Raw genomic sequence first — 11,772 nt, forward strand, 5'->3', positions numbered from 1 at the left:
CTGGCATATACCTTACTTACAATTAGTGGTTAATAAATGTTTATTGAAACTGAAATGAGCCTTTTCTAGTCAGCTGTCTGGGGAATAAGTATCACTTGAGGAGGTCTATGATATATATATTTACAAGGTACATTTAGTTTTGAAAGATAGGAGAACCTCAAGGGTCTAGAGAGATATACATTCTCTTGGTAAAGAGATAAGGAAATTGCCTTCTAGACTGTATAGATAAGATCCAAAAGAAAATGCTTATCTTTGTGTTATTTGAACAAAGCACCCAATCTGTGATTATTCGTTAGCACTATTTTATTACATTTTTATTTCTTGTGTTCTTGATTACAGTGATGATTAGGCAAATGCCTTCCAAATTCTATTAGAATTACAGTTTTGGAATGATAAACTTATAAGTTCTTATTCCATCAGAACATTTTTTCTTGTTCTTTTTTTTTTTTTTTTTTTTTTTTTTTTTGCGTTACATGAGCCTCTCACTGTTGTGGCCTCTTCTGTTGCGGAGCACAGGCTCCAGACGCGCCGGCTCAGCGGCCATGGCTCACGGGCCCAGCCGCTCCACGGCATGTGGGATCTTCCCGGACCGGGGCATGAACCCGTGTCCCCTGCATCGGCAGGCGAACTCTCAACCACTGCGCCACCAGGGAAGCCCTGTTCTTTTGTTTTTAATCGACGTATTGTTTGTGATGTCTGCAATAGAGATGAAATGGAGAGAATTTTGTACTGATGTATAACAGAACAAGCGCTAGGGTTCTAGTCAGGGATGTAGACTGGCTATGTGATCTTATTGAAGCCATTTGCTGTTTCTGAGCCTCAATTTCCTCATCTGTAAAATGAAGAGTTTTGTTTATATGAGTGGTGTGGCAGGTAGCTTTGGATATGGCGCACAGTCATCTCCACTGCTAGTATTTACACCTTTGTGTCATCCTCTTGCCTTGAAAGTGGGCTAAATCTAGTGTCTTGCTTATAACCAATTGACTGTGGCAAAGGTGATGGGATGTCACCTTTATGATCAGGTATCAAAAGACTGTGACTTTCATCTTGCCAGCACACTCTCTCTACCTCTGTCTCCCTGGCTTTGATGAAGCAAGCTAATATACGGGAGAGGCCCACAGGGCAAGGAAAATGAGAGAGGCTTCTGGCCAGTATAAGTAGTGAGGACCTGAGGGGTTCAGTCCAAGTCCTACCAAAAACCATGTAAGTAAACTTGGAAGCAGATCCTTGTCCAGTCAAGTCTGCAAATGAGACCTCAGCCCTGTTGAACATCTTGATTGCAGAATTGTGAGAGACTTTGAAGCAGAACATCCAATTAAATCATGCCTGAATTCCTGATGCTCAGAAACTGAGTTAAATATTCATTGTTGGACTTCTATGTTTAAGACTTCTACATTCCATGGCCCAGGGCCTTCCCTTTTTGGGGGAGTATGACTTAAAAAAAAAAATTGGGGAGGGAATGTTTTACCCTACAATAGGTAACGAATACTAGTGGTTTTCAAGCTGATTGATGAGTTATACGGGTTGTACGGGTGACCACCTGTATAGCCTCCCTGTCCAGAGATCTCTCCCCTCCTCTCACCTATCCATGCACAAATGTGTATGAACATAGTATTTATAAAACTGCTTTCTTTAAGGTTAATAAAATAAAAATTTCTGATATGATATGCGGTTATCAGAGAGAGGCATCAGAGTAGTAATGATAGGTGGGGGTTAGAAGAGCTGGTTAGAGATGAGTCTTTGGGCAAATCAATTCAAATCCCTTGATACTTGGTTACTCATTTGTAAAATGAGGAGGCTGGAATAGACCTGGGTTCTCAAAGTGTGACGACCACATAAGCAGTGTCAACATCATCTAGGAACTTGTTAGAAATGCGAATTCTCAAGCCCCACCATAGACCTATGGAATCAGAAACTCTGGAGCGTGAGGCCCAGCATTTGGGGTTTTAACAAGTCCTCCAGGTGATTCTGATGCATGTGAAAGTTTGAGAACCACTGGGATGTAATCTTTTACAGTTCTACCAACGACTGATGTTAGTAATAAGAAGAAATGGTTATTGATCATGTGCCAGGAATTGTAAAGGGAGTTTGTATTCATTAACCCATTTAATCCTCACAATGCCCTGTGAAGCAAATACTTATTCTCATTTCCAGTAAGATATCCAAATATCTTTGCTTCTTAAGGACAGGGCAATTTTTTTTAATCTCTAAACTCGTATAAACCTTGCATAGGATGCATCATTTCTATCTGTGTGTGTGTGTGTGTGTGTGTGTGTGTGTGTGTGTGTATTTGGTACTCGGTTAGTGTTTAAACAATGAATAAATGAATGAATTTTTTCCAAAAAAAAATGGAAGTGGCTTTGGAATTGGGAAGCAGGCAGAGCCTGGAAAAATTTTGAGCAGAATAATAGAAAACATATATATTGCCTTGAACAGACTGTTAGTAGAAATATGGATGTTAATGACTACTAGTGAGAATTCAGAAGGAAGTGAGGATTCATAGAGAAAACTTATATCATCTTAGAGAGTACCTAAGTCTTCATAAAACCTGTTGGTAGAAATACGGGCATTAAAAGCACTCACAGGGAGGGCTCAAGAGTTAATGAGGGACATGTAAGAACTGTGAAAAGGTACCCTTGTTATATAATTACAGAAAACTTATTCAATTTGTTTCCTATAATCATGTGGGAAGTAGAACTTATAAGTGAATTTGGATATTTTGCTGAGGGGATTTCCAAGCAAACTGTTGAAGGTTCAGAGTGGTTTCTTCTTGATGCTTATAATAAAATGTGAGAAGAAAGAGATAGGTTGACAGAAGAATTGTTAAACAAAACGGAACTGGGAATTTGGGAAGTTCTGTCTATCCAGATTGCGAGAGATGCTAAAATGAGGAGATTCACTGTGAGGAAAGTTTTCCCTGGAGAAAAAGCCAATGATGTGATTGGACAACATTTTGCTAGTGCTTCAGAAGAATCAGTCAGAATATCCTGTCACACAGAGGTATCTTGGAAGAGATCAGGCATATGACTCATGGATCTCCTTAGCTATCTGAGTGGAAGCCAGGAATAGAGATGGGATTATCCAGAAAAGATCTGTGAAGGAGCCTTTTATCTAATGGAGTGAATCCACGGGACACACAGGAGATCCACAAAGATCTAGAGAATTTTATACCAACAGGAACACTTCCAGCTTAGACTGAAAGGGACAGAGAATGCAATGAAAGAAAGCTGTTGGACTGCCAAAATTCTATAGGCAAGAAACAGGCTGATAAAACCACTCAGCTGCAAACATATGCTATCCTTCATGAAAATGGAAGGATGATTCAGAGAGGGAGTCCTGGGCCCAGAAAATAAAGCCTCAAGTCACAGAAGATCATTCCCAGGCCTTGAAACCTACTAGAGTGTGCCCTGCTGGTTTTCTAGTTTGCTTGGGACCAGTGACTCCTGTTCGCTTCCATTTGATCCCTTTTTGAATGTGATTATGATGGATAGCCTATTCCTGTACTACCATTACATATGCGGAGAAAATATCTTGTTTTCTAGTTTCACAGGTCCACAGATGATGAGAAATATTGCCCCAGAATAGATTACATGAATCTTATCCATACCTGATTCAGATAATTTTGCTGCTGAAATTTGGGACTTTGGAACTGATAAAGTTAGGATGAGATTTTTTTTTTTTTTTACTTTGAGTTGATGTAATGGGTGAGACTTTGGGGGATGTTGGGCTACGGTGAATGTATTTTGTATGTGGGATGGATATGAATCTTTGGGGACCAGAGGGCAAATTGTACTAGAAAGAATTAGTCCATGCCCTAATGTCCCAAGCCTGTGAATGTGTTATCTTATATGGTGAAAGAGACTATACAAATGTGATTCATTTAAGGATCTTGAGATGGAGAAATTATCCTGTATCATCTGGGTAGATCCAGTGTAATCACAAATGTTCTTATAAGAGTAAGTCAGGAAAGTCAGAGACAGAGGAAGGAGATGTGATTATAGATGCAAGGGGTCAGAATCAGAGATTTAAAGATAGTACACGGCTGGCTTTGAAGATGGAGGAAGGGGCCGTGAGCCAAAAGAATGCAGGTGGCCAGTAGCAGCTGGTAAAGACAAGAAAACAGTGCCTTTTGAGTGAATACTGCCCTGCTGACATTTTGATTTCATCCCAGTGAAACTTACTTTATACTTCTAACCTGCACAACTGTAAGATAATAAATTTGTACTGTTTTAAGCTACCGAGTTTGTTGTAACTAGTTATAGCAGCATAGGAAACAAATGCATGTCTTATTTATAGCAGGGTGTGGTTCCTAATCCCAAATGTAAACCTATCTGGTAATCTGGGTCCTGGCTTGAAACTTGGGCCTAAGAGGAAGCCTCTTCTCAAGGCGAATTTCCTATTAGCTGCCCAAGACTGGGTCAATGAGAGTTCCATGTGTATATGATATAAGAGAGAGGAGAGAGAGAGAGACAGAGAGGCAGAGAGAGAAAGAGAAGCATTCTGCCGTATAGGCTTATCTTTAACTTCTGCTACATGGAAGCAAAGAGAATGAGGGAGTCACACTTGCAAATTCATGAATTTCTAACCTATACTGAGACAATGACTGCAATAATAGAGCCCAATCAGAGTTCTAAATTCTGATCTAGTCAGATTAGTACTTAAAATAATAGTTAAACGCCTTGGATTTGGAGTCAGGCTACCTAGGTTTGGACCCCAACTCACCACTGTGACCTAGAGCAAGATGCTTTTAACCTCATTGTGCCACATTTTCCTCTTTTTTTTTTTTTTTTTTTTGCGGTATGTGGGCCTCTCACTGTTGTGGCCTCTCCCGTTGCAGAGCACAGGCTCCGGATGCACAGGCCCAGCAGCCATTGCTCATGGGCCCAGCCGCTCTGTGGCATGTGGGATCTTCCCGGACCGGGGCACAAACCCACGTCCCCTGCATCGGCAGGCGGACTCTCAACCACTGCACCACCAGGGAAGTCCCATTTCCCTCATTTGCAAAATCACAATAGTAACTGTACCCTCCTCACAAGATACTTGTGAGAAAAGATGTACAATGAGATTGGAACAGTATCTAGCACTGTTATGGAGGAGAGGAGAGAATAGAAAGGAGTGTACACACACATACACACATATACACACACACACCTTACAGTAGTTCTGATAATGTGAAACATGTTGCTAGGCTCAGAGTAAGTTCTAACTGTATACTTGTTTACTGAGACGTTTGAGAGCACCAAGTATCCTGTGTTTCCCTTTAGTTGACAAAGAGACCAGACCTGGAAAGCATGTGGAGACAAACCCAAATAACCCTGCTAACTCAATGAAAAGATCCAAGGAATGAGGAACAGTGCCTATTAACTGTTTTGGGAACACCTCTCTTGCTTCTGGAAGGCACAGGACTTACTCTGATTAATATGTCTGAAATACCGTTTCAAATCTTTGCTTATACCCTTGAGATAGAATTTATTTCTGTAAAATAATTTATCTCCCAGGGTCACTCTCCAGAGAAAATGAATAAATGTCATATTAGATTCTTCCATAGTTGAAGTCTGCAAATTGAAGTCAATAGGAATCAAGAAACTGAGATCAAGGCCAGCCTCATAGGTAAGCAAATTTGGTGCTACTGTCCTAATATTAATTTAAGAGGCAATGAGACTATTTTATGCTAGTATAATCAGAGGAGTCCACAAATTCTGCCTTAGTGCATCCAAGCCTTCTGCTTCTGAGGCCACTAGATACTTGAAAAAAATGCAAGAGGAAGCAGAGTAATACTACTATTAGCAGAGACTTCTGCTTGAAATTCCAGTGCAAAATAGCAGTACACTGGGGTGAATCACATGGAAAACTTTGTAAGACACCAGAAGCAGCCTATATATATATATCAGTAGCTTAGATCCAAAGCAGGCCAAACAGCTTTATATGTTTATTAAGGTCAGCCTGGATAGGAGATCTTCCCCTGATGGTGTGGAAAGACCAATTCAGATTTTACCCAGTGCCAGGGAGAAAGTGCTGGTGGGTCCAGGCATGAATGAGGAGAGAATATTCACAAAGGAGAGAAAGAAGGTTGCACAGAGCAGCCCTGAGCCTTTACCCTTCTGGCCTGGTTAAACAAAGGGGGAAAAATTGCAGTCACAAAAGCAGTAAACAATATTCCATTTGATACTCTACTCCTAGAAAATGTGACTAACTCATTTTCCTTGAAATTAACCACCTCTTGAACTGCCCCTACTCTTTGGTGAATGGGATTTCTTGCCTTTCTTCCTGGCTCATCCTTAGGGAAGAGTAAGGCCTAAGGGTGGCATGAGAACCTTCTTTTCTACTAGAGGATCATCATTTTAAGGCTGGTTAATTGGTACGATACTGGCACTGTTGATTGATAAAGGGAACAGGGAAGGAATTCTATTTGGAGTGAGGGGTTGGCATATTAGACAGTGTCTATACACAAGATGACATTGCACACTCAAATTGAATGAGTTTTTCAAGTGAGTGGACAGGTTTTAAAAGAACAAGCCATTACCACTTCCTGTCCTGAAGAGTCAACAGGAGAAAATAGTTAATGGAACCCAAAGAGGGTGGTTGTCTCTATGGAGAAAGCAGCCTGAAGAAAGCTATGGCTTTAGGCCACAGTCAACCCTGGTAACTCAGCAGGTAGGGCACTGGGGGAATACATACTGCAACTTCACTCTTCTCCCACCCTTGAATCTTTTGTTGATGTTTCTATTGGCCAACGACAAAAAACCCTGTTCATGAAGTTCACATAAGTAAGCCTTCCTGGGCACAAACTGAACTGGAGAAAGGTAGAGGGAGGTTCTGGAGGGACAATCAGAAGTTTCCAACACAGGATAGATTTTGAACTCAATGGTGAGTGAGCTAATAGTTGAACTTGAGGGAGGAGATGGTTCTTAGCTTATAAGAAGAGTGGGCCTCGTGGTAGAGATTTGGGATACAAGTTATGGAATGTTTAATCTGGAAGAAAAGACAGAATTTTTACTTAATATTTATTATGTACCAGGCACAGTGCTAGGCATTTTTGTATGTTACCGTGTTTATTCTTTACAAGTAACTCTGTAAAATAAGTATAAGCATTCTGAGAGGTTTGCTAGTTCATGGGTCTCGAACTGGCAGCTCAAGGGCTGAGCATCTGTATTTTCTTTGGCCTGCATAATGCTGTAGAAGTCAGAAGATTTCACATAAAAATTCAGGTTTCTGTTTTCTCTGGAAAAATCAGAAGCTCTGGCAGCAGGAAGCTTACATTCCTACAAGCTAGAATTGAGTGGTAACTTACATCTTTAGACTGGACATGAATTTTGACACACTCCCCACCACTCTCTATTGTGTTGTAACTTCCAGATTAATTGATGGAAATTATCTGCCAAGTTATTTTAATTTGCAACCCTTATCTACTCCCTCCTACTTTGCAGATGAATAAATTAAGTCATGGAGAAATTGGATGACTGGTTCAAAATTTCACAGCTAGTTAATGCCAAAGTCAGTCCTAGAACTTAGGTCTTAGGCCTCTGCATCAGGCTATCTGTGAAATGTAAAAGTGGATTACTATACATTTTACAGTAATCAAGGCAGTGTGGTGCTGACTTAAAATTAGACAAATACATCATCAGAACAAAGTACAATCCAGAAATAAACCCACACACATATAAGGTCAACTGATTTTCAAGAAAGGTGCCAAGGCAATTCAATGGGGAGAGGAAAATCTTTTCAACAAATGGTACTTGAACAACTGGGCTAAACACATGGAAAAAAGTAACGTCTACCACCTCCTCTCGTTATACATACAAATTAATTCAAGATGGATCATGTGTTATAAAAGCTAAAATTATGAAGCTTCTAGAAGAAAACATTGGAGCATGTCTTTGTGACTTGAAAAAAGCAAATATTTCTTGGAGAGGACACAAAATGCACTAGCCTTAAAATAAAACAAGTATTTAAAGGAATGGATGCACGTTTTATATGAGATAATGTGGAGAGGGTCAGGAGTGCTTAGTATGGGAGAATAAAAGTAGAGACCTTGAAGAAGCAGCTGCAAGAGATAAATAAGAGGTGTTGGCAGAAATACGGTAAGAGGGTGGAATATTATGAATCTTTCCCAAGGTTCTAACAGCCTATTTAATTTGGGTCTATAGAGTTTATTTGGGAACTTACTAAATGCCTCTTCTCTTAGTAGGCACCAATAAACTAATAATTCGAATTGCTGAAGCTCTTTCTTTTTGAAATTTTGAGCAGTCTCCAAAGCTTCGTTTAGTCCTCTGTTGATGACATGCTCTGAAATTTAATATTTTTCTCCCTAGTCGGAGTCATACCAGGGTTTCTAGCGTTGGCCATCAGACTCTGTTAAGGCAATAGCTCCACACAGCGTTGGTTTGAAACAACCCTATGTTTATGATGCAGTGAGACCTGAACTCAAAAATAAGTGTAGTCCTTTCTCGTGATTGAGTCAATTTGTAGGGTGCAGAAAAGGTGAATATGACATTGAATAAGGTTGTTTTTCATTTCCCCTCGCCTGTTGGACACCAGGTCTCTTCATCTGGGTTAAGCAGACATTTGGTTTCCTTATGGTGAACGTTCCCTCTCTTCCCTCCTAAAATATTGTATTCTTGATTTTAGTGAATTATTGTATTCTTGATTCCTTTGGGGCAGGTATTCATTTTTCTGTGTCATATATGAAGCTTAGAGTATAGCTCTTCTTTTTGGAGTATGGTGCTCAGCTTCTGAAAAAGTGTATTAATGAAAACTTCTTTTATTTTTTGTTCTCCTGTTGCTTCTAGAATATACTGGTATTTTTCAATGGAACAAGTCTATCATTTCTACTTATCAGTTATCTTCTTTTTTCTTAATATAGTCTCTGGTTCTGATCCTAAATTTGCTCTCGCTCTCCTCTACTCTTTATATGTTATCATTTCTGTGTTTATAATGCCCTGAAGAGCTTTTTCATGCCTTTTATGCCCTGAAGATTAATGGATATTTGAATTTGGACAACAAGATGACGATCACCATCTAATCTCCTTTTCAACTTCATTTCCTTTTTAAATTACTTCTTTGAGGATGAAACTTACCTTATTTCCTTGAATAAACTGGAACAGACAAATGGGAGTTCAGCTCCTTGGGGAAAAGAACACAGACACACAGAACAGTGACCTTGGGAGATGCTCCCACACAGCCTCGTGCACAACTCACCTGGTGTCTTCACAAAATGGATTGAAGTCGTGGTCATGTAAAATATGTCTTCTGATGAAGAACTTAGAAGCTATAAAACCAGCTGTATGCTGTTAGCCTTGTCACACTACAGGACAGATTGGAGAAAACATGCATTGTACAGGCAAGGATTATGGATCCAACATAGTGATATTTAAATGCCAGAACTTTCTATGGAATGGGCTTTTCTGTCTGTTGAGGCTTGTGTCTTCTATTTGAATCCTTCTACAGAGCTGCCATTACTGTTGTCATTTGAAGTCACAGGACAGCTTAGATGTCACAGAAAATGCAGATGACAGTTAGGACAAACTGTAATGCTTTGCAAACAAAAGGAGACCAACCAGCACATATAGCTGCTACCTACTCTCAGAACTTCTCCAGGCCCTGTCCTCCCTCATCAGAATCGGACTGGTTTTCCTGAGACACATTTTGGTGTTCCCTCATCTTGATAAGGCGATAGTCTAGGCTTCTTTTTTATTATACATTTATAAATATTAAAGCACAAATAGCATGTCACAGACAATTTGGAAAACAAAATGATTAATAAGCAAAAAATATTATCAATGAATTTTCATCGTGTTACCGGCTCTGTAATACTGGGCACTTTAGACACATTTTGCCATTTTGTCATGACAACTACTGTGAGGTTTGGTATTATCCTTGTTTTATTGTTGGGACTGAGAAAATCAAATGACATGAATTAAGATCTGCCACTGATCAAGTGCAGAGCTGGCATCAAAAACAAGTCTGTTGGACACTGCAGCACAGGTCCTGTCTGCTCTTGCTGAGCCTCAGGACTTGTTGGTCCCAAAGTAAGTAAATATCTCGACTTGAGCCAAGTTCTGTGCTAAGGAGTGAGGACAGTTAGATATATGACGCTGGCTTTCTAAGAGTTACAGCAGGGATGCTGTAACTCTGAGCAGGGGATGATAATATGATGGAAGGAAAGTTTGGGGAAGATGAATGACCCACCATTTTGCAGGATAAACTGGGGAAGGGGTGACTAGACAAAAGGGCCCTGGGCTGGGAGGCCATTGTTGTGATCCAGATGTGACTCCATAAGGGTCTCAGCTAAGCACTTTCTCACCTTCTGCAGTTTTCACTTTCTCTTTAGAGGTCACTGCAATTTTCACAAGGATAATATTGCTCTAAGACATGCCATTTTGGATCTACTTTGGTTCTAATTTCTTTTTTTCCTAATATGTTCTCTGACCTCAGGGTGACTACAGGTGAAATACAGTCTGTTAGCCCCCTTTTCAGCCCCCTTTTTTTACTACCTGATCCCAGTCATCCTTTAAGCTTGTTCAGTTCACTAATTAGAGCACAGGAGACACCTCATTTGCATAGGCTGATCCCCCAGTCCTCAGCCTGATAAGCCCCTTGCAGTTGGTGGTGGAGGTGTTTGGGGATAGCTAAAGAAGGTTATTTCTGTTCAGGCTGAGACCTGACATTTATCCTGCCTTGGAAATTGTGAAACAGAACTCAGTTTCTTTCACTGGGAGGCTTTTCTCCGGCAGCCTCTCTGCCATTCCCAGCCACTCTGCCCAGCATCGCTGTACAGCATCAACCAGATGCCTCTAAGAGCTCAGGTCTGCAGCAGGCTGGCAGCATCATCTCCTTTCTTCTCTCCTTCCCAGGCTATAATTCAGGAGTTCCATTTACCTGTAGAGAATGGTGGGTGGTATGTTAGCTGTCAGCCTGAAGCTATACTTTTTCTGTCTGATAAAATTGGTACTCATTATTTACTGTTCTGTTTAGCTGAGTATTATGTGGAAACTTTGAGATGTTGTGGAGAATCAGCCAAGTCTTAACAAAATACTTAAGAGTTGCAGATCCTCCATGGCTGTTTCTTAGCCTCGAGTTGGTTAGCACCCAGGGACCCAAATGTCTGTGTCTCAGAGTAAACTTAAATATTAAGTTCAAAATGTCCTATAAATGTGGTAAAGTATGAAGGTCAAGTCAGATTGTGCATCTCCTCTTTGCACTTACAGCCTTCTTTTTCTACTGTAACTACTGTTTTATTGAGGTGGAATTAGATACATTTAAGTAAGGATCAGGGAAATTTGAAGAGGAAAACAGTATCCCTTTAAAATGGATTTGGAAAAGCAAATGAAGCCATTACTTTTTCCTGTACTCAGGCATTTAGAAGCTGAGGAAACTCAAAAGCCTCTATTTTATGCAGGTAGCCTTCTCCTCACCTTCAGGGATTGGTTGTCTCCCCATATGACTTCCCTCTGGAATCATTATAGAGTTCCCTGCAAGTGTGGGAACAAGGGGCAATGCCCTAATTTATCAAATCCTGGAGACACTGAAAAAATTACATATTTGACAGTTCCTTGCCCATTACATTATGAACTAAGATAGTGAAGTTAGCTCCCTCTAGAGGTGGCCTCTTGCAAATGTTGAGCAGCGCGGTGAACTGGAGATTGGAAGCTACTCGAATTGGAGCCTCTGAAGGCAGAGTCCTCATCCCCAACTCCTCTGGGGATCCCACGGGGGTGTCTGATGGGCATGGATTCAAAAATCAAGTCATCAGGGAGAAGGAGAAGTAAAGCC

This window comes from Mesoplodon mirus, assembly GCF_964341445.2.
Source record: "Mesoplodon mirus genome assembly, chromosome: 7".
In the NCBI taxonomy this organism is placed as follows: Eukaryota; Metazoa; Chordata; class Mammalia; order Artiodactyla; family Ziphiidae; genus Mesoplodon; species Mesoplodon mirus.